We start from the raw sequence: 19,367 nt of genomic DNA, 5'->3' as shown, positions 1-19,367 counted from the left end.
TCAGGGCTTTTCAAGTTATATTTTAAAATGTAATTTCTGAAATTAACATTCAGTGATGATTCATTAAAAGTTGTACCAATAATTTAAATTGAAACAAGTGCCAGGCTGGCATTGCTATAAGTTACTTTTGTCAAAGCAGTCTATTTGTTGTTTTCTTTTAAATGACCACTTCTGATTTTCAGATCTGGCAGTTGACTGTTCAGTGAGATCTAGTGAGGCAGAGGAAAGGAGGGAGAGAGGTTTTGTACCCATAATATATATACACTTTATATATAATGTGTATCACATATTTGCATTTTATATAGATTTGTGGTGAAAGATCGGTTTTTTTACATGAAATTTTGATTTTTAAAAATTCAGAGGTATCTGTGTGGGATTGTTCCATATAGATGGTTTGACGTATTTATAGTATAAATGTATATTTATGCATATTGCACAGTTATTTGTCTCTGCCCAGTTGTTCCACTGACAGATTAAAAAATTCCTAAGGAATTCTTAAGAAAACGATTCAAATTCTGTTTCAGTAAATCAAAGACTCTGACTGGTTTCAATGAATCTGAAGCACTACACAGGCAATTGTATACATTGATTAAAGAACACGAGTCATATGTGAGCCGTACTCACAAATGAACATTTACTGTGACTTTGTGTCAAGATGAAGTCTGCAAACAAAACTTTTCTTATCTGGATAATTTTTTTTTTTTAGTGTGAGAGTTGATAATTGAACAGTTTAAATCGGTGACACAACACTTCTCTAGTATCAGACCTACATCTCTGAGAAGGCTGTCTTGGTATAGATGTATGGCCATCACATAGTCCTTATGCCAACCAACACATCACAGAAGAGTGCAATCAGTAGAATGGCACTACCACAAAAAAAATAAGACTAGGACTTCACTATTAATATGAATTTAATCTAACCATTTTTCAGAAACACCAGCAGATAAAAATTAGTTATTCTAAGAATATGTTGTTATAAAACTTATTAGAGAATCAAATCTCTAAACCAGCACAGCTTCAAAACTGCTTTTCATACAACCTTATCTGTTCTAATTACACTGCTGGTATTAAGGATTATGTTTCCTATTTTTTAATGAGGTTGAAATAGTTTGCTATGTAGATTAGATTTTCTTTATTTTTCACACATTCAACATATATAGCCCACCCTTAACTGGTATGTTACTAGATGATGACTGCATTTGAACTATGTCATAAAAACTTTCTAAAGAAAACTTCCAAGGACCACAGAGAAACAAATTTAAGATTAAAAATAATAAATTAAAGAAATGCAGCATGTAAGTAAGTGAAAGTCCTATGCAAGGATTGGTTTGATTTTCAAAACACAATATGGTTGCAAAATAGTGTTCCTAAGCAGTTTAAAGTCAAGACATCAGCTTCTGCTCGTTCATGGGTGCAAAATCAATCCTATGAAAGCAAGCCTAAAACATTTTTATTCAAAATACATTAATTTCTGAAAGTTTGAAGATGTAATATTAAAAACAAAGGCAGAACAATTATATATATGTGTATAAAAATGTTGTATATGTTCATACCCTTGAAGTCTCTTTGAAATGAAAGGGGGGATTTGCTTGAACATTTTGGTCAGGAGTGTCCCAACGCGCCACACTTTTACAAAAACAAACAAGGGAAGTAACGTGGCTCCATTTACAAACTGGGATAACATTTCTTTCATTTAATATATGGAGATTATTCTGTACATACAGAATGCATACATACTCTGAAAATGTGTTTCAGTTTGCTGTTAGTCAAACACAGGAATTTGGTGTCAATGTCAAGCACACAGCAAGTTTATCTGAAATGAACAGGGCTACTCACAAATTCACATAAATGCTTAAGGACTGTGGTTTAAGTATGTTAATTTAAATAGGGATATAAGAGATAAGGGACATCAGTTGCAGGCAGTTGTCACCACCACTGCTCTGTAGTTGTTATCTGGTAGCAGCCGCCAGGCTGGATATGTGCTCCTGCCCTGGACTCCTCGCTTCCAAAACAAAGTGCGTGACCAGTGGCACAGAGAATAGGGCTACCTCTAGCCACTACTGAAGAGGTACTTAAGGAAAACATAGGAGCTAGCGCAGGGCAAAATACTCATTATCTTTTTTCTTGTTTTGTGAAGTAACATTTGTTCGTTAAATTCCAGATGAGTGACCAAAGCTGGTAGGTTGATTTTAAATTAGCTGGGAACTGTAGTGATCTCTAACCCAAGGCTACGAGTCAATATACCGCACACGGTGGCTGACATTGCCCAGCGTTTCTACATCTTGCTTTCCACAGACACAATACTCCTCAAACTGACATGCAGGGTGAAATAATACGTTGCCTGAAGCACATTAGTCACTCAATACTGCTGCCCATGGACCAGGCAATGCTGGAGCCACTGCTCTAATAATTCTTCCCAGAACAGCCAGAAGAATCCTAGGAAGCAGATGTACATCTGCACATGCCCAGGAATCCTGTCTAAGGGAAAGACTTCGAGCTATGCTTTTTGCACAAGCATGGTACTTTTTATGCAGATAAGAGAAATCAGCACAATGCCAAAAAAACCACGGTAGTATTTAATGAATAAGACAGTATCAAGATAATCAGCAAGTTCAGCATACACCAGTTAGGGATGCAGTCAGTGACTATGATTTCTTATTTACACATTCCTTTCTTCCAAGGATTTTTAAAGAAAACAACACATTTAAAACTAAAAGCCCTGCTGAATGTATACGGACAACTGATTTCAAACGTAATTATTGACAGAAAAAGTCGTTCATTCACTAATCAGTGCGGTTCTGTTGGTCTGTTCTGCTTCTTGCCTGGAGGAACGTACGACACAGGAGCTGTTGGAAGTGTAGGTCAGAATAAACTGGGCTAAAGACGCCTCACAAGCTGACGCTCTGTGTGTGTTCATTATCTTTACCAGTAGGTGGAGCTGCCACGTTAGGTGCTGCATTTTTTTTTCCACTTCTCCCCCTCCATTCCCCCACCCTTCACCCCCCCTCCCGCTTCTCCTAATAAGCTGTTTTCTGATATATGTTGGGTACCATAGAGTGAGACTGAGAACAGGAAGCGGAGGCAGAATCAGAGAGGATTCTGGAAAGGTCTCTGTGTTTTCTTTTTCCACTGAGAATACAGAAATTATAATTGATTAGTAAAGCTTTGTGGATGGAAATCTGGACTATTTCAGAAGGAGACACGTTTCATCATATTATTTTTGGATGCTGGGCTTTGCAGTGATTTGTCATTCTCTTTTAATCAGGTAAGCTGGCAAAACATTTAATTGTACCCATAATAAATCTTAGCAATATGATCTTTTCCACATTTTGGAATCAGATTGTACCCTCTGGTTTGGTGCTAAGGTAGAGCCAAAGATGGAATGGGGAATTCAAAGCCATTTTGTACTGACTGATTGTGATGATGGTGTGATTTTTGTCATTTTTAACCTCGTTAAATCTGGTATCTGGCCTCTTGCTCTTAATGTGATGTTGTGATGCAGTAGTCTTACTTGCAAAATCAGATCATTTTATAATCAAAGTATACCAAATTAATTCCTAGCATTTTATAGAAGTGACCTTGTTTCCTAAGAAAAATCTGGTGATATTCAGGCTGAGGAACAGCAGGTCTCATAAGATTCTGATGATCCAGGAATAAAATCTACATGGTTCATTACTGCTATTTTCAGTATATATATATGTGTGTGTGTGGTATTTGAAGAAATTCCTTTATTAGCTAGATTTTGTAAAAGATGTATAAGGAAATATTTTCTTTCTGTGCCATTTTTTGCATGGTTGTGTGTCTGTGTGTATGAGAGAATGGGCTCACCAACTGTTAATTAACCAGAGGTCCACATCAACAACATAGCTTGTATTTTGTCTGTAATATTACTGTCTAGCTTAATATATGCTCCTTAATAGGACTGTTTGAAGAAATCAGCACAAGAAATATTGTATTTCTTCATGTTATTGTCCATTTATCTATTGTCTCATTCATTGTTATCAGTATAAGTAAAACAGATATTAAAAGTAAAAGGAAAATACCTATTGTAGATCAACTTGATATGTGAATTCTTTTTTCACTAGTGATTCTACAGACATACGTTCACATTAAACTCTATGTGTTGTCATAGCATTAATTTGAGAAATTATTTCAAAGAGAAAACAGTAGAAATAAAAAAATGCCCCCAAACCATAGTCTAAGGAGCCCACTGTTTACAAACTACCATCTCAATCCATGGAAGAAAACGAAAGCAGGACTGGGTCTCAGGTGGTACTCAGAGTAGCAAGTGAGGCCTGTACCTGTAGTGACATGGAAAAATTAAGTTTTTAATATGTATTTCTTTTATGGTGCCAAATCAATGTGCCTATGGCGTGCTTGGGTAACTTCAAAATAAATAAATAATAATAATGTTTGTTTTTAAAATATCATGTTCATGCTTTCGTAATTGGTTTGCCAAGAAAACAGTTTCAGAGGAAGACTTCTTAACAGTTAAATTCTTGCTGCATATCTCCATTTTGGGAGGAAAGATCGTTAGACTAGAATGAGAGCTGCTGCAGTAATTTGAAGCTTCGTAGCACCTGTTAAACAGATACGTTGTTTATTAGGCCTTGATATTTTTAGAAATCACGTTTGTTTTGTCACCTTACGATTTTTCCCTCTAACGAGCAGAAGTTAAAATCCCATGCGGATTTCTTAGCTGTGCCAGTACTGAAGCTCTGCTTTGATAATATTAGATGCTTAAAGAGGTAGAGGCTTTCATGCTTTCCCTGGAGAAAAAATGAAGGAGTTACCCTGTGCCCTTGCAGATTCTGTCAGAGTGGTAGTTTTGTCATTTCCCTTTAGTATCGGGTAACCTGGAGTGGGGAGGGATCAAGGGAAAGGAGAAAGTATACGAAGTATGAGGTTTTTACTCAATATGCTGATGACACATTTTGTGTTTTCACCTCGTTTTCTTTATCAGATAGCATTAGGTGAGTTAATTTTACCTCATGGAGATTAATTGCCCCCAGAAGACTGAGGATTTTAGAACCAAGAAGTATGGTGGGATGTAAGATGGAAGTTTCTGCCTGATCGTATCCACTTCCTTCTGTTCACATTCTCAGCCCTACTTAATTTGTTATGTGTACGGTATGTATTAATTACATTGCTGGAATCCCACAACTTTCGATGGATTAGAGATCAGCAGATACTAAGAGAGATCTTTGTACAAGGACAAGGCAAAGAAGTTGTGACCTTGTTCTCTAAAGTGCAAATCCTGGCCCTTTTACCAATATGCTGTTCTTGGCATAAGGTGACAAATGAAAAAATTGCTTGAACTTTGCCTGAGTTTAACCTAAAGGAAAATAAATGCAAGTTTCTTATATCTGGTACTTTATTAGTTATGATGATCTATTTGTTGGAACTTTGAAAATGACTAGTGAAAGTAAGTTTCAGGAAGTTACATCTACTCTGTTCTACCAGAAAATTCTAATTAGAAGTTAGAAACTTAACTTTCAAAAGTCTATCTTATTTGCCATGCAGTGTAACTCTTCTATACTTTTTACCTCGTAGTTGTTAATCGGTAATATACACTGTTGCCATTTGCAGAGAATATTGATTTTTCACCCTCACTTGAATAAATAAAAGATTTATAATATCATAATAAACCTGATGTTCACTAATTCAGACTCCTTACAGAGCAAATGTACACACTCTGAGCTGTGGCTTCAGTGGGTCCATCAAATCAAGCGTCAGCCAACATAAAATCCATCTATAGGAAAGTGCATCCTCTTTGCTGGAAAGCTGCTGTTACTCATTACAGCTAATACTCCTGATTCAAGGCTCTGAAGCGCATTGCCAGGGGCATCTCTTGAGTTTAGTATTGACTGCCTTCCCACACGACGTTGATCTTGGAGCTGGTATCTTATCACCAGTTCATCTGCTTTCATCAAAATTTTCTTTATGAACAACTTGAATCTCTACTATATTACTGTGATAGTGCTATTGCTTGACTTTCCTTGTCATATGATGAGGTAAAGCAGAGGGACTAGGGTAAGAGCAACTCAGGCAAGGACTATATGACTTCAAAATATAAATATAGAGTAGGAGCACCATATGCTCTTGAGTAACCAAACTGTGTGCATAGTACCACTGTAATCCTAAACAGGAGTAAGCTAGTTAAATTCTAGGTCACAAAAGTATCTGCTCTCATATGTTCATAACCCATCCCCAAAACTGTATCTTTCTGCTACAAAAAACCCCAACAAACCAAAAGCACCAGCCTACCCGCTCCAAAACTGTCATTTCAAATTGTTGCTGAACTTTAAAGCGGTCAGCTGTAAGGCTTTTCTACAAAATCTACTGTTCACTCCCTCTGCCAACCAAGACATACCACAGAATGCGTTTTAAAGGAAAAAAAAATGCAACAAAAAAGTTTAAAAATAATTAAAGAGCTTAAGCTTTTATGAGGGTCCTTCACATGTAAAAACCTTAAGAAGAGGGCTATTTATGCTCAGATTATTTGTCTAGTTTCTCTTTATTATTACCTCTTCCTACTAAGTAGTTTTACTTAAGTGTAATCATGGAATTACCATGGTCACAGGTCTCTTTTTCACCCTGAAATTGTTTTTCCTGCTACTTCTCTAGATTCCCGACTTGATCTGTCAACTTGCTGGATGTCATATATCTTCACCAAATAATCACATTCTGAATATGTATATATTGACTACATAGCTCACACGCAGTGTTTCTGGCACATCCCAGGTATATCGATTGCAGACGTGCTGTGCTGTTGAGCTCCCTGCTCAGCAAAGCTCATTCACTTGGGTGGGAGTCACTAAGTACCCAGAGATCAGCTGAAGAGCACATCCAGCTGCCTCCCTGGGCCTGCACTGCATCAGGCACAGCCTCATATTTCTTTGCAGGATTTCCTGAATGAAAATTTACTCTAGTAAATCTGACAGGGTATTATAGATGCCAGTATGGAAAATGGCTGAGAAGAGTGGCCGTACTACTGGCACTGCGATCTCCTTTACTATACCCCAGTATAACCACTTCCTAGAAGATCTTGGGCTAGAGATGCATAGCAGACAACTTCCATCTATAGATGATGTATGCTTGAATTATATATTGCTTATTTAATATTACGCCTTCCTTTGGAATATGAGAGGGGAGCAGTGTTTCTGGTCTTTTAGCATAATTTATTTTAAGAACAGTGTGAAGTAAGGAGCTTCCTTTATCTGTGTATGAAATTTGGGGTTAGCACAAATTGCTGCATGCTGTGCTTAACCATAAAATATTATGTATGATTATATATAGGTTTCTAAGAAGTTGCAAGTTTGTATTCAAAATCACTACATAAATCCAGATGAAGAATTAAAATGAGCAAGGATTAAAAGGAAATTAATTGTTCACAGGAAAAACAACTCTTACATAGGGTAGCGTAGCGCTATATGCTATGTCTAGTGTGTTGTTTGAGAAACAGACTGCCATAATTTCTCATAAATCACATCCTTTCACTGTCTGGTAGTTCTAGGATAGGAACAGAAATTTCCTGAGCCTGGGTAGCGTGCATTTGGGCCCATGGGTCTCAAACTCTTGCCTACGTTTGTTCAAGTATCCTGAAAAATCTGCCCCTTCTTATATGCTGTTGTACTATCTTTTAGTATTTGGGCGCACTGAGGAATTCAAAATTTATGTTGGCTAAAAATCCACTCTCAGAAAAACAGAATTCTTAGTCTAATTTTAAATACATCCAAATGAGTTTTCATATGTTAAAATGAATGCACACTCTTAGAAAACAACTCTCACTGCCTTCTCAAAAGCTAGTCATGGAGTACAAATGTGTAAGACTTCCAGAGAATATTTTTTTCTCCCTTTTTATTAATATTTGAAATATGTGTGGTGATCTTGGAAAAACGTGAATTCACCTCTGTTCTACCTATAACCAAAGGATTTTTTTTTCTCAGATGCAGCTAATTAACAAGGATAAAGCTGGTAGACTACAAAATTAGGATATTAATACATAGGAATGAGGAAACCCTAAAGAGTTTAGAAACATTAGCCTAATTCTCCACAGTGACAGTGAGATAAATTGTTCTTATTTGAATATATAGAAGTTTTCCATTGAAAAGCACTCTTTAGAAGGAATTCCCCAAATATGAACTGTGTCCAAAAATTCAAGTTTCCCCCGACAAGTTTTATGTTATGAGGGGAGTGAGCAAGCACTTTTAAATGATGAGCTAGGCACCTAACTTGCAGTCCTGCACCTTACCAAGGAGCAAAACAAATTCCACTCATCACAGACAGCTTTGAATCTGTTTTTAAAATTCTGCTTCACTTTGTGTATGACAGATGAAGGCAAAAGCGCTGGGGTTTACAGTAAGAAAGGCAATCTGTTTATAATGTTATTTTAGTTCTGAGTGGAATAAATTTAATGACAGAAACAAATAGTTAATCTCAAAAGAGCCGAAGAGTCCAAGGTCAGATTGAACTAAGAGGGCAATCCCAACGTTTACTTTCATTCAGATGAAATGTCTGAAGAAAAGGCTGTCACTAATATTTAAGGCCATATGAAGAAGTCTGACCTGAGACAGTTCTGACCAAAAGCAATATAAAAAAATACAACCTGTGTTAGGAACGAATTTCTTCCTGCCAAGTGAAGCTGTAACCTAGTCTTAAAGGAATCTTCCTGAAGGGTTTGTATAAACACCAGTTTAAGTTACTTGCTATGTATTTCGTACATATCTTCTCCCAGGCAACTAGTGATAGGACAAGAGGGCACGGCCTGAAACTGTATCAGGGAAGGTTTAGGTTGGGTCTCAGGAAGCCCTTCCTCACGGAAAAGGTGATCAGACATTGGAATGCCCTGTCCAGGGAAGTGGTGGAGTCACCGTCCCTGGAGGTGTTTAAGGAGAGGCTGGATGTGGCACTTAGTGCCGTGGTCTGGGCGATGTGGTGGTGTTGGGTCATAGGCTGGACTTGACGATCTCAGAGGTCTTTTCCAGTCTCAATAATTCTGTGATCAATACAAATAGGAAGAATATTAGAATTCTAGTAACTGCTATAACACTAGCTATTGTTTTATTGTGTATATTACTTAAAGCTGTAGGCCTCTAACCAGTACAATACTTCATTAGTATATCTAAATTTCAATATTACAAGAGACCTTGTAAAGAGGTGGTAACTCATAGGCTTTGCTCTTTTGGATTTATTACATACCGATAGTGACTAGATCAAATTCATACTTCCATAATCCATTCAGAAAAGGTTGCAAACTTAGGCCCTGGTTATTAGGCACTTCCAGGACACCTTGAAGAAATCCATGTACCTTTCTAATATGCTATGTTAAACCACAGGTAAAATGCACTCTATTTTCATGTTGACTTTCTGTGCATTTCCCTCCTTGTGTAGCAACGATCACATTTAGCTGAGAATTGTATATGAGCCTCTCAGGCAGAAGTTCCTTTTTTTTTTTTTTCTCCTGTTTCCTAGACAACTGTCGAAGTCTAAATAAAAGCCATTAATCTTGTGCTATACAAAGTTTATTCTTCCGTATTTTGTATTGATTGTTTTCTGGGGCTTAGTAAGACTAGTGTAGAGTAAGTGTTCCAGCTGCATGTTTCTTAACGATTCAGTTTTCTCAGTTTAGTTTGTTATTTCTTTTTAGGTTCATAAGCAATATTTGCTGTTGCAAATACATTTTTATAAGTTTCCATAGAAAAATTTAGAAAGCAGTATTACTTCACAAAGAAAGTTTGCTATTTTTTTACAAAACAGAATCAATACTGCAATATATTTAGGTTTTTTTACAAAACAGAATCAATACTGCAATATTCGCAATAAATATGCAATAAATCGCTAACTGATATTTTATGGTGACTTCTTTAACACCTCCAAAGTGGGTACTGGTGTATGTTCCAGTGTTTCACTTGTCAGGAAACTTAAGTTTTGAGTACAAAAAATATTAGGAATTAGTTAAATCTAGATTATGGGGAACAGGCCACAAACAATTCTGAATCTGGACAATTAATTTTGTGGATAACTCTGTTTTGTGTTAATGTAAAACCAGGTTAACCTTTTTATAATTACTTAACACTTCAAATGTCCATATGGTTGCCCACAATTTCTTTTTATAGAATCACAGAATGTCAGGAGTTGGAAGGGACCTGGAAAAATCATCTAGTCCAATCCCCCTGCCACAGCAGGATCCCTTAGGGCAGGCCACATGGGAACGCGTCCAGGTTGGTTTTGAATGTCTGCAGAGAACGAGACTCCACACCCTCCCTGGGCAGCCTGTGCCAGGGCTCTGAGGACTGTCTGGCATTTGTCTCTGTCATGACAGTTCACTTCATTGAAGCCATCACTGGCATATTGTCCTATAATGGTCTTTTATAAGAGTATCTCCCATTTCTTTTCTAAATCACATTTCAGATGGAATCACACATTTTGCCATAGGAAAATGTGGCAATAATAAGCAACCATCTTTAGCAGCTTATCGTTACCTTCAAAGGGAGGTATACAGATCAAAACTTTTTTGGAAGCAATATCACGTCTCAGAATTTGAAGTGTTAAAGTAAATGCTGATGCAGAAGAGCTCTGGAAAGAGTCCCACAGGAAAGAATATAAATAGTTATCCATCAGGAATCACCTTTGACCAGGCCTGAGATTTTGCCTATTTTTCACTCGAAGCTGAATCAGGATTATCTGCCCCAAATAAAAATTATTTTGGTCAACACGATACAAGCCAAAATAATTCTCTGTCATGATTTTCAGCTACAGTAAAACTATATAATCTGGACATGCTTATGAGAATTTCTAATCTTGGGGTGAGAACCAGACATGTATTGCAAATATCTGTATTACACATTTTTAAAAATGCTAAAAACTATGAGTTGAAATATAATTGAAATTCCATAATGAAATTAATCTGATATGACCCGGGCCCATTACAAATTCAAGACAAAAGGCTCATGATTCTGCCAACCTCTTTCCTTCAATTTTTGCTACGACTGCCATTGATACTACTATACTACCATGACATATAGCATTAGTAGATATGAAGTGGCATCTCTCATCCATTGGAGATACAGCCAGTACAAAGATGTATAGAACATAATAAACAGGGAGATGGAGATTAGGTAATAGGGTTACATGTGAAAAAATATTCTCTGCCTTGTGTTCTAATTCAAAATACATTTATTCAAATTACTGGCACCACTAGTCTTACTAACAATTTTGACATTACAGTTGAAATCCTTAACATTCTGCAAACCAGCAAATATTTTAATAACTGGATAGAAGATACACACCCTCTGTTGCAAATATCATGTGAATGCTTAGTATTAGCAATTAGTCTTTTGTTAGGAAACTATAGCATCCCTTTCTTATTATTTTCAAACTTGAAAGGCACAGCACTTACGCATTTTGCTTATTTGCACGGTATCTGACCATAAGATCAGATTTCAGCCACAATGCTACTTCAGAGGCAGAATCCAGAAACACCCAATGGGCAGAGGGATGGGGAAATCCCCTACATACCCCCAGGGGAAGCTGCATTCAGTGGAAAACACAAATTGGTAGATAAGTATCATTGGTGGCAGGGTAAGAGTCATCAGCCCCTGAGGTTACTACTGGAGACCGAGCTTTCAGATGTCTTCACTGGAGCCTCTCCAGTGGTGACTCACCACAGTAAGATATGCTGCATCAGCGCCTTACTCAAAATGACCAAGACGTTGGAAGAGTTTGCCGGAATTACTTTGTGTTACATTATTAAACAAAAAGAAGCTCTAAATGTGGTACCACCTATTGTATCTTTGGGAAAATGTCATTCTAGATTAATAGTAATTAGTACTAAGTAAATTCTAGGTTAGAAAAAATACATTTCAAAAACTAAGAGCACGAAGAGTTTGCCGGAATTACTTTGTGTTACATTATTAAACAAAAAGAAGCTCTAAATGTGGTACCACCTATTGTATCTTTGGGAAAATGTCATTCTAGATTAATAGTAATTAGTACTAAGTAAATTCTAGGTTAGTTTTTGAAATGTATTTTTGGTAAGAGCACTTGAAGGACTTCTATCTTCAAAAACAAGAGAAGCAGTGATCTAGTAGGAAGCTTTAACTTCCCGTTTTCCTACCTTTTGTGTTCTCTCTGACCTGATCTGTGTTTACACAGATTTTCTTTATTTTATCTAAAGTTTCTGTAGCTGCTGTTCATTCTCACTATAGAAAAAAGTATTGTTAACGGCTACTTTAGCCAGGAGCAGAGACCTAAGAGAGGGATGTCATCTTTTTCCTTTTCTTCTATAGGAATAAAAATAAAATGACAACATAAAGTACAAAAAAGAGCCAGAAATATACCTACTTCAAACGAGAATAAATGTCTCTAAGACATCCTGATTTCAGTGGGTGAAGACTAAAATTTTCAAGTTGTAAGTAGACAATTTAAATTTCACAGACTAGATACTCATATTATTAAAGCTTTAAAAAATAAGGAAATGATAGTCAACCTTTGGTCAGCTCTTGTAATGATGCAATGTTGAAACTGAAGAACCTGGAAAAGAAATTTTCCTTTTCTGCTATTACATTGCTTGAGATGAAAGAAAGAATTTGTCACAAAGAAAAACACTTATACCAAGGTTCTGTAAGATAAATAACATGAACTGTCCATATTTTCATGCAAACATAAACTGAATTCTATTCCTGGTTAAAGACAGTAAATCCAGTGGCAAGTAATGACACACTGTGCAGTTCCCAAAGTGACAGATGAGAGCACTCCTGTTAGCCTGGGCACAGTAATCCTGTACCTACTAAAGACTGCAGTAGTTGTGCAGTGATTGCAACAAGACCCATTCTTCCCTTTTAGTTAAAGCATGCAGGTAAAAGAATAAATGGAATTTTTGAAACTCTTATCACTTAGATAATGCTCTTAATTGTACTTCCAGTCTGTATGAGGTTTTGTGGACTAACCCATGTGCCATCCTGCTTTTCCTATCTCTCTTTGCTCTTAGGTTGGAAAAATGTGTCTATGTCAATATGTAGACTTACCTTTGTCTATCACAATTAATTTTGGTAAGCTTTGAACACAGGAACAAAGGATGAGAGAGTCTTGAAGAAGCTTCAGCTCCCAAGGAGAAACTTTTCTTACCAATTCCATTTTCTGCTAGAAATGCCACCTCTTTGTTTTTCTGATAGCAAAGGATCCAGTGGTTAAATTCTGAGATTTGGCATTTCTTAGAAAAAATAAAGGTAAGGCTATCCTTTCTTCTAAGCCAGAAAGAATGTTTTTCTTCATAAGATGGGCATGTGATATGGTCTAAACAACCAGCAGGAAAATGAAACAAGGTTCTAATGAGGTCTAGCTGAAGAAACTGTGTTACATGCATTGTAGACATTCTCCATTAGAACGTAAAGATCTTTAACATTGGAAGATACTTGCAAAATATTAAAGCACTGTATTCCACCGAGGTTGATAGTCTAAGAAAGTGAACCTTCCCCAACCTCTTAAAACGCATATGGTTTTTAGTTGGCCTTCTTCAGGTTTCTCCCATACTTGCAGTATTCACACTTGATCTCTTTTCACACCGTCTCAGAGGCAAGTTAGGGTGTTAAAGAATACATAAGGCAGGCCTGCATTTAAGAACTTTGTAGAGGTTTTTGTCAATTCTTATAAATAAATGGGTGAAATTATTTTGGAGCTTCTACAACTTGCAGGTGTGTATCTGAGGAATTCAGGTTCATTTCTTTACATAACCTACCTATTTTTGATTACTCCAGTTTACTAGGTACAGCATATGTTGGCCTTGACGCAAGAATCTTAATCCACTATTTCCACTCCTAGGCAGAAGGAGAGAAGAAATAGGAACAAATTAACTCAAAAGTGAATATAGCAGTGATGTAGAGAGGGAAGAAAAAGAGATGAGTGTGAAGCAGCAGTGGGCACAGACAAATACACAGGAGGAAAGATTATCCATAGACATATCCAACACATATCCATTGTCTTGGTTAGAGGGAGCAGCTTCTGGATCTTTCAGCCAGGTCTGAGATTTCTTTTAAGTTTTGGGTTTTTTTCAGAGTGTTTTCCCATCTGACTAATTTTTCACCAGTCACATCAAACATCATTCTACCCAGATTTCCAAACTCTTACAGTACTTTGTTTTGTTAAAGTTGTGGTTTTTCAGGTTTAATTAACATGCATTTACACGTTATTGCAAGTGATTAATGAGGATATTAAGCAAAATTGCATCCAACAATCCTGAAGTGCCATATTAGTGTTAATTCATTCGTATTTCCTGTATATACTGTTCTTTGGTCAGGTTTCAGCCAGTGTGAATGAGTTCATATTCAGCCACTTACCACTACCCCATTCTAAATCCTTCATATTATTGTAACAAGTAAGTATTTTTGTCTTCTGTGATTTATTAATTTTACTCATAAACATCTGGTGGTGATTTCATTATTTTTTTTTTTTAATAGTCACATTAACACAAATGCCTATAGGCTACTGAGGCTGACTGTACAAATCGAGAAAATATTATAGTCACAGCTACAGATGAATTCTGGTTTAAGGAAAATGACACAATAGATGAGTGATAAATATTGTAAGGAATGGAAAAAAAAGGGAAACAAGTCCTGCATATTAGTCAGGACCTCTAAACACAAGTCACCATGGTTTAAATTAGTAGATTACAGTTTAAAGAAGAGGCATGTTCTGAAGAGGTGCTAAATGCTGGAGGCTGTTTTCAACTTTGGGGAAGTAATTCCTTTCCTTGAAAAATAACTACTTTTGAGGAACGAACATTCACGGATTCCTTGGCTTAGGACACATGGATCCTTCTGACTGGATATGTCTTTACATATCTCAACTCTGCATTGCATTTACCACTTTGAATTAGAGCAATGACATTCTGGGGCCGCTCTTTCTTTTTGGAGTTCCGTTTCTTATTGAAGTATTTTAAAAGGAGTAAGTAGTGTAAAATCATAGAATCATCAAATGGTTTGGGTTGGAAAGGACCTTAGTGATCATCTAGTTCCAACCCCCCGCCCATGGGCAGGGACACCTTTCCCTATACCAGGTTGCTTAAAGCTCCATCCAACATGGCCTTGAACACTTCCAGAGAGGGGGAAGCACTGCCTTGCATGAGGCAAGGATGCTAGGAAAAATAAGAAATGTCAGTTGCAAAAAAATAATAAACTGTCAAGTAATACTTCAAAGAACTTCAGCAGACAAGGGGATAGGTTTTTATTTATGAAATAAGTCTCTGCCTACAAACACCATTAGAAATATCAGTAGAAATATTTCATTTTAGATCATCTTCACAACAAACTAATATTTGCCCATCCATTTTCTTTTCGGATAAATGGAATGCAGCATTACCCAGTTTGGAATTTGATCAGAGCACAGTAACTTAAACACAATTTATCTTCACTTGCAGAAAACTAATACCTGAATTTTGCAGAATAACTTCCCAAATACTAAGAGATCCTAGGGTGTTTAGGTGACTCATGTCTTTAGACTCCTCCTGCACACACTCCATCTGTACTTGTTTCCTACTCAGAACAGTGTTAGTTTGAGTTGAGGTAATTTTCTGAAAACATCAGCACACAACAGCTACACTTCTTACTTGTAAAGCTGCAGAAAACATTCTCTGCCTGATGCTGAAGTAGTGCCACTAGCCCTGTTGTTCCTGTCTCTCCCACCATGGGAGCCTGACCTGTTGGATTTGAAGAAGTGTCTTTACTGGTGCAATGTGAGACAGCTAGTCTTATTAACACTAGTGATATACGGTAGAGTTTGTAATCCAGGATCTAGCATCTGAGAGGCTATTGCGGTGCTTTGCACAGAGGAAGACATTATTCTCAAATTACAGCCTCTCAAATAAAAGATTAGCAGAATAAAATTATGCTAGCTGGTCATTTTACAGATTTCATTTGCCATCCTTGCACTTATTCCAACCCTAATCAAATGCACGTTTGTGTGCCAGTGTTTCAGTTTTAATGGAATTAAAATCTCAGTAGTTTGCTTTTTTCAAGGTTTTTAAGTAGGAAAGTAATTCTAATGCCATTGCTCTAAAAGCAAAAAAAAAAAAAAATTTAAAATTCCATAAGAAATACTGTAAGGTTTGCTATTTCTCTACCTTTAAAATTTTGAAGGGTGCATACATGGACTGTTTCTTGCAAAATAGCCTGTTAGATAACCTGACAATTTGAATAAATAATTACAGCATCCATCTGGTTGTTACACTGATAGTTTCCTTTTACTATTTGTCTGATTTAAGATATCATAAAAATAGATACCTTCAGGCCACTTATGACTTTTTCAGAGACATATAAAAATTAATTGGACATCGTTAGCACAGATATTTCACTTTGTGAGTCATCTTCTGTGTAAATGGTGGGAAGATAGTTATATTCAAAAATAAAATTTAACAAGTTATCCATGGACATAATATAATTAACTGAAATATGCAGAAAATTAAGAACATATGGATACTGTTTACTGCCCAATCTTATTACCTAGAGGAAGGGACTGAAGAAAAACTAGAGAAGGATTTATGGAACGCAATGCTCAAATACAACTAAGTGGATTTATTTGGCAAAACCACATCTTTAATAAACTGAAGCTGATTTTTTTCTAAGGAAATCCATTGAACTGTAGACCATTATACATACATATAGTATCCAGGCCCAAATCGTATTTCAAATACTTTAAATCCTTTTTGCTGAGCAGTATCAGGTACCGAGGGGCCTGAACAATATGTATTTTTGAGACTGTTTCTTTAAATGTTGTTTTTTAATGAAAGCTGTTCTGAAATTATCAGGTGTACATAATCCTTTATCTGAATTCTGCCCAGTATCATTCATGTCCTAGCAGTTTAGTGGCTGGATAACAAGCAATTTTAAAACCAGTGAAGGAAGAAGAGGGAAGCTATCACTAATAAATGAGTGGTTCATAGTTCAAGGATTGGTAAGAGCTAGTTCAGGGCCCAATGCAGGAAACAGGATTACTTTTGTTTCATTGTTCTATTAAATTACTGCATGTATAGCAACAGTAATCAAATATATATTTGTGTGTTGTTCTATTAAGTTCAGTAATCTGAATCAAAACACTTGGGGCATATTTATCACAGCCTTCTTGTGTAGTAGCAGCAGCCAGGAAAGATATAACTGCACTAGGCGGTAGTGGAGGCAGGACTCAGGCAATGTTTCCAACTTGTCATGAAAACTTTTTTAAAGCGTGTTTTATGACTGAGAAATACAGTGAAACCCCCAGGCTGCTACTACTACTTTCTCTATTCAGTCATTGGCCCCTTTGTGGACTTCTAGCAATGCAAATACCTATATTTCTAGTGACAACACTGCATTTTGTTATAGCATTCAGAATCAGAACTGCTAACAGGTAAAAAGCAGCCTAACCAAATGCTCTGAACTGTAAAGAGAAGACAGACCTACTGATGACTCTAAGAGGATGCACCTTTTAAGACTAATTTCACAGGGAAGGCACCCAGGTCAACAATTTGAATCACAGTCCTGTAAAATGTGGAATAAAGGAACCAATTATTCAGAAAGACCAAAGGGAAACCTCATATCTTGGTTTATCAATCCAGAAGGGGCACAAGCACTAATCAAAGGAGTGTGGACTATATCCAGGGAATGTGTGTGCTTTTAATTCTCAAATAAAGGAGAACTTTGAGTTGAGGATCCTTATAATTGGGGGTTTCATTAACAAAAACAGGTATCAGCAAAAGCTTCTATCTTGTACAAACCAAAAATTAGTAGCAGGAGTTTCAGTGTAGTAACATATGATAAGGTTGCCTCCTGGAAGCTCTGGACGGTTTAACAATTCATTTTTCAATTTATATTGCATCACCACCTCCAGCCTCTCCAGGATCTCTGTGATTATACACATTACATTATCCTTAACAGAAGCTTTTTCTATGTCTACATTACAGTATGTTTCATGAATTTATGGTCAGATATGTTGATTCTGGTCTTGTGTTACTTAGATGCTTGGTGCTATAATCTAATGACTAAATTATTTCAGTAATATCAGTGCTGATAGTACACACTTATGTTGTGCTGTGATCCCACTCCAGAGATAAAGACTTGAGGTGCCACTGGAGCAGGCTTACCCACCATGTCATTAGATTAGTAATTCAGATGTAGGAATATGCAGCTTCATTTCTTTCCTCCAGTTTTTTATTATAGATTTTTCAAGTGCCACTCACCATTCCTCTCTATCATTGTAGAGGATTTGATTTTTTGAGGGTCATTTGAAAAGGAATCCATTATTTCTTAAGATCATTACTGTAGCACTTTGTGTGTGTGCAATTTCTACAAACTCCCAGAGACGGACAAGAAGCTTTAGGAGAAAGATTATTGAATGAATGCAGATGACTACAATATTACGTCTCATATTTACACATGGCAACTCCAGAATACAGGTGTTGCACATTCATGAGGTAACGTACAGAAGATTGCGTGGCTTCATGTACAGAAAACACAATTAGAACTAATGTCAGACATTGAAACTCACTGTTAAAAATTGTTTTTCATAATGAAATTTTGCAAAGTAGACATCAAAAAAAGTATCACTTCTTACTTTTTGGCATGGCTCCTTTAACAGATCTGCTTTCCTTCTGCCGTTTCCTCCCTCTGGCCGTTCAAACCTCTCCACTGTGCTGCATGGTGCCGCAGTTTAAGCAACTGGTCCTGCTGCAAAAGGACTTGGAAGAGAGAAGAGAAGGTTACTTTCAGCCAATGCACTGCAAGGGTTCACAAAGTGACCTGTTGTACAGTGGAGAATTTGGTGCAGAGAAGGAAAAAAAGCACCACAGACATTTTTTTTTAAAGAGAGTCTTGCATTTCAGCATAATTTTAGCCGGAAATACTGTTATGGCACTTGCCTTGCAAAAAATCAGGAGCAGCTTTCTTTTCCCACGTGGTCTTGATTGTACATCCTGTTTTGTTTTACTTAAAAGGTCTGTGGTTTTGATTCACGCTCACAGACAGTCAATAAATGCAACCTAACCTGCTTTGGTATCTAGCATTAACCTTCAGCATAGTAAACTGTCAGTAAGAAAGAATTATTCTTGTTCCTCCCATAACTCAGTTGCTGTAATTTAAACAAACAATAATACAAAACTTCTTTTCCATTTAATGCAAATATTTACATCTGTTTATTAATACTTCAAAAAATAGACAAAGATAAAACTAGTATAGTTTTACAGTTGTCAAGAGCACTTCGTAGAATATGCATTTCTACTTGCTGTTAAAAAAGAAAGATTAAAACACTTGTATCAGTATTTTGCTCTAACTGGTAGAATCTAAGAGTACAGGCAAGCACTGTTTGTGGGCAGAAGTAGTGTTTTTTTCTAGATCAGCAGG

The sequence above is a fragment of the Apaloderma vittatum genome, unplaced genomic scaffold (assembly GCF_000703405.1).
Source record: "Apaloderma vittatum isolate BGI_N311 unplaced genomic scaffold, ASM70340v1 scaffold767, whole genome shotgun sequence".
Lineage (NCBI taxonomy): Eukaryota > Metazoa > Chordata > Aves > Trogoniformes > Trogonidae > Apaloderma > Apaloderma vittatum.
This window is presented reverse-complemented; position numbering follows the sequence as displayed.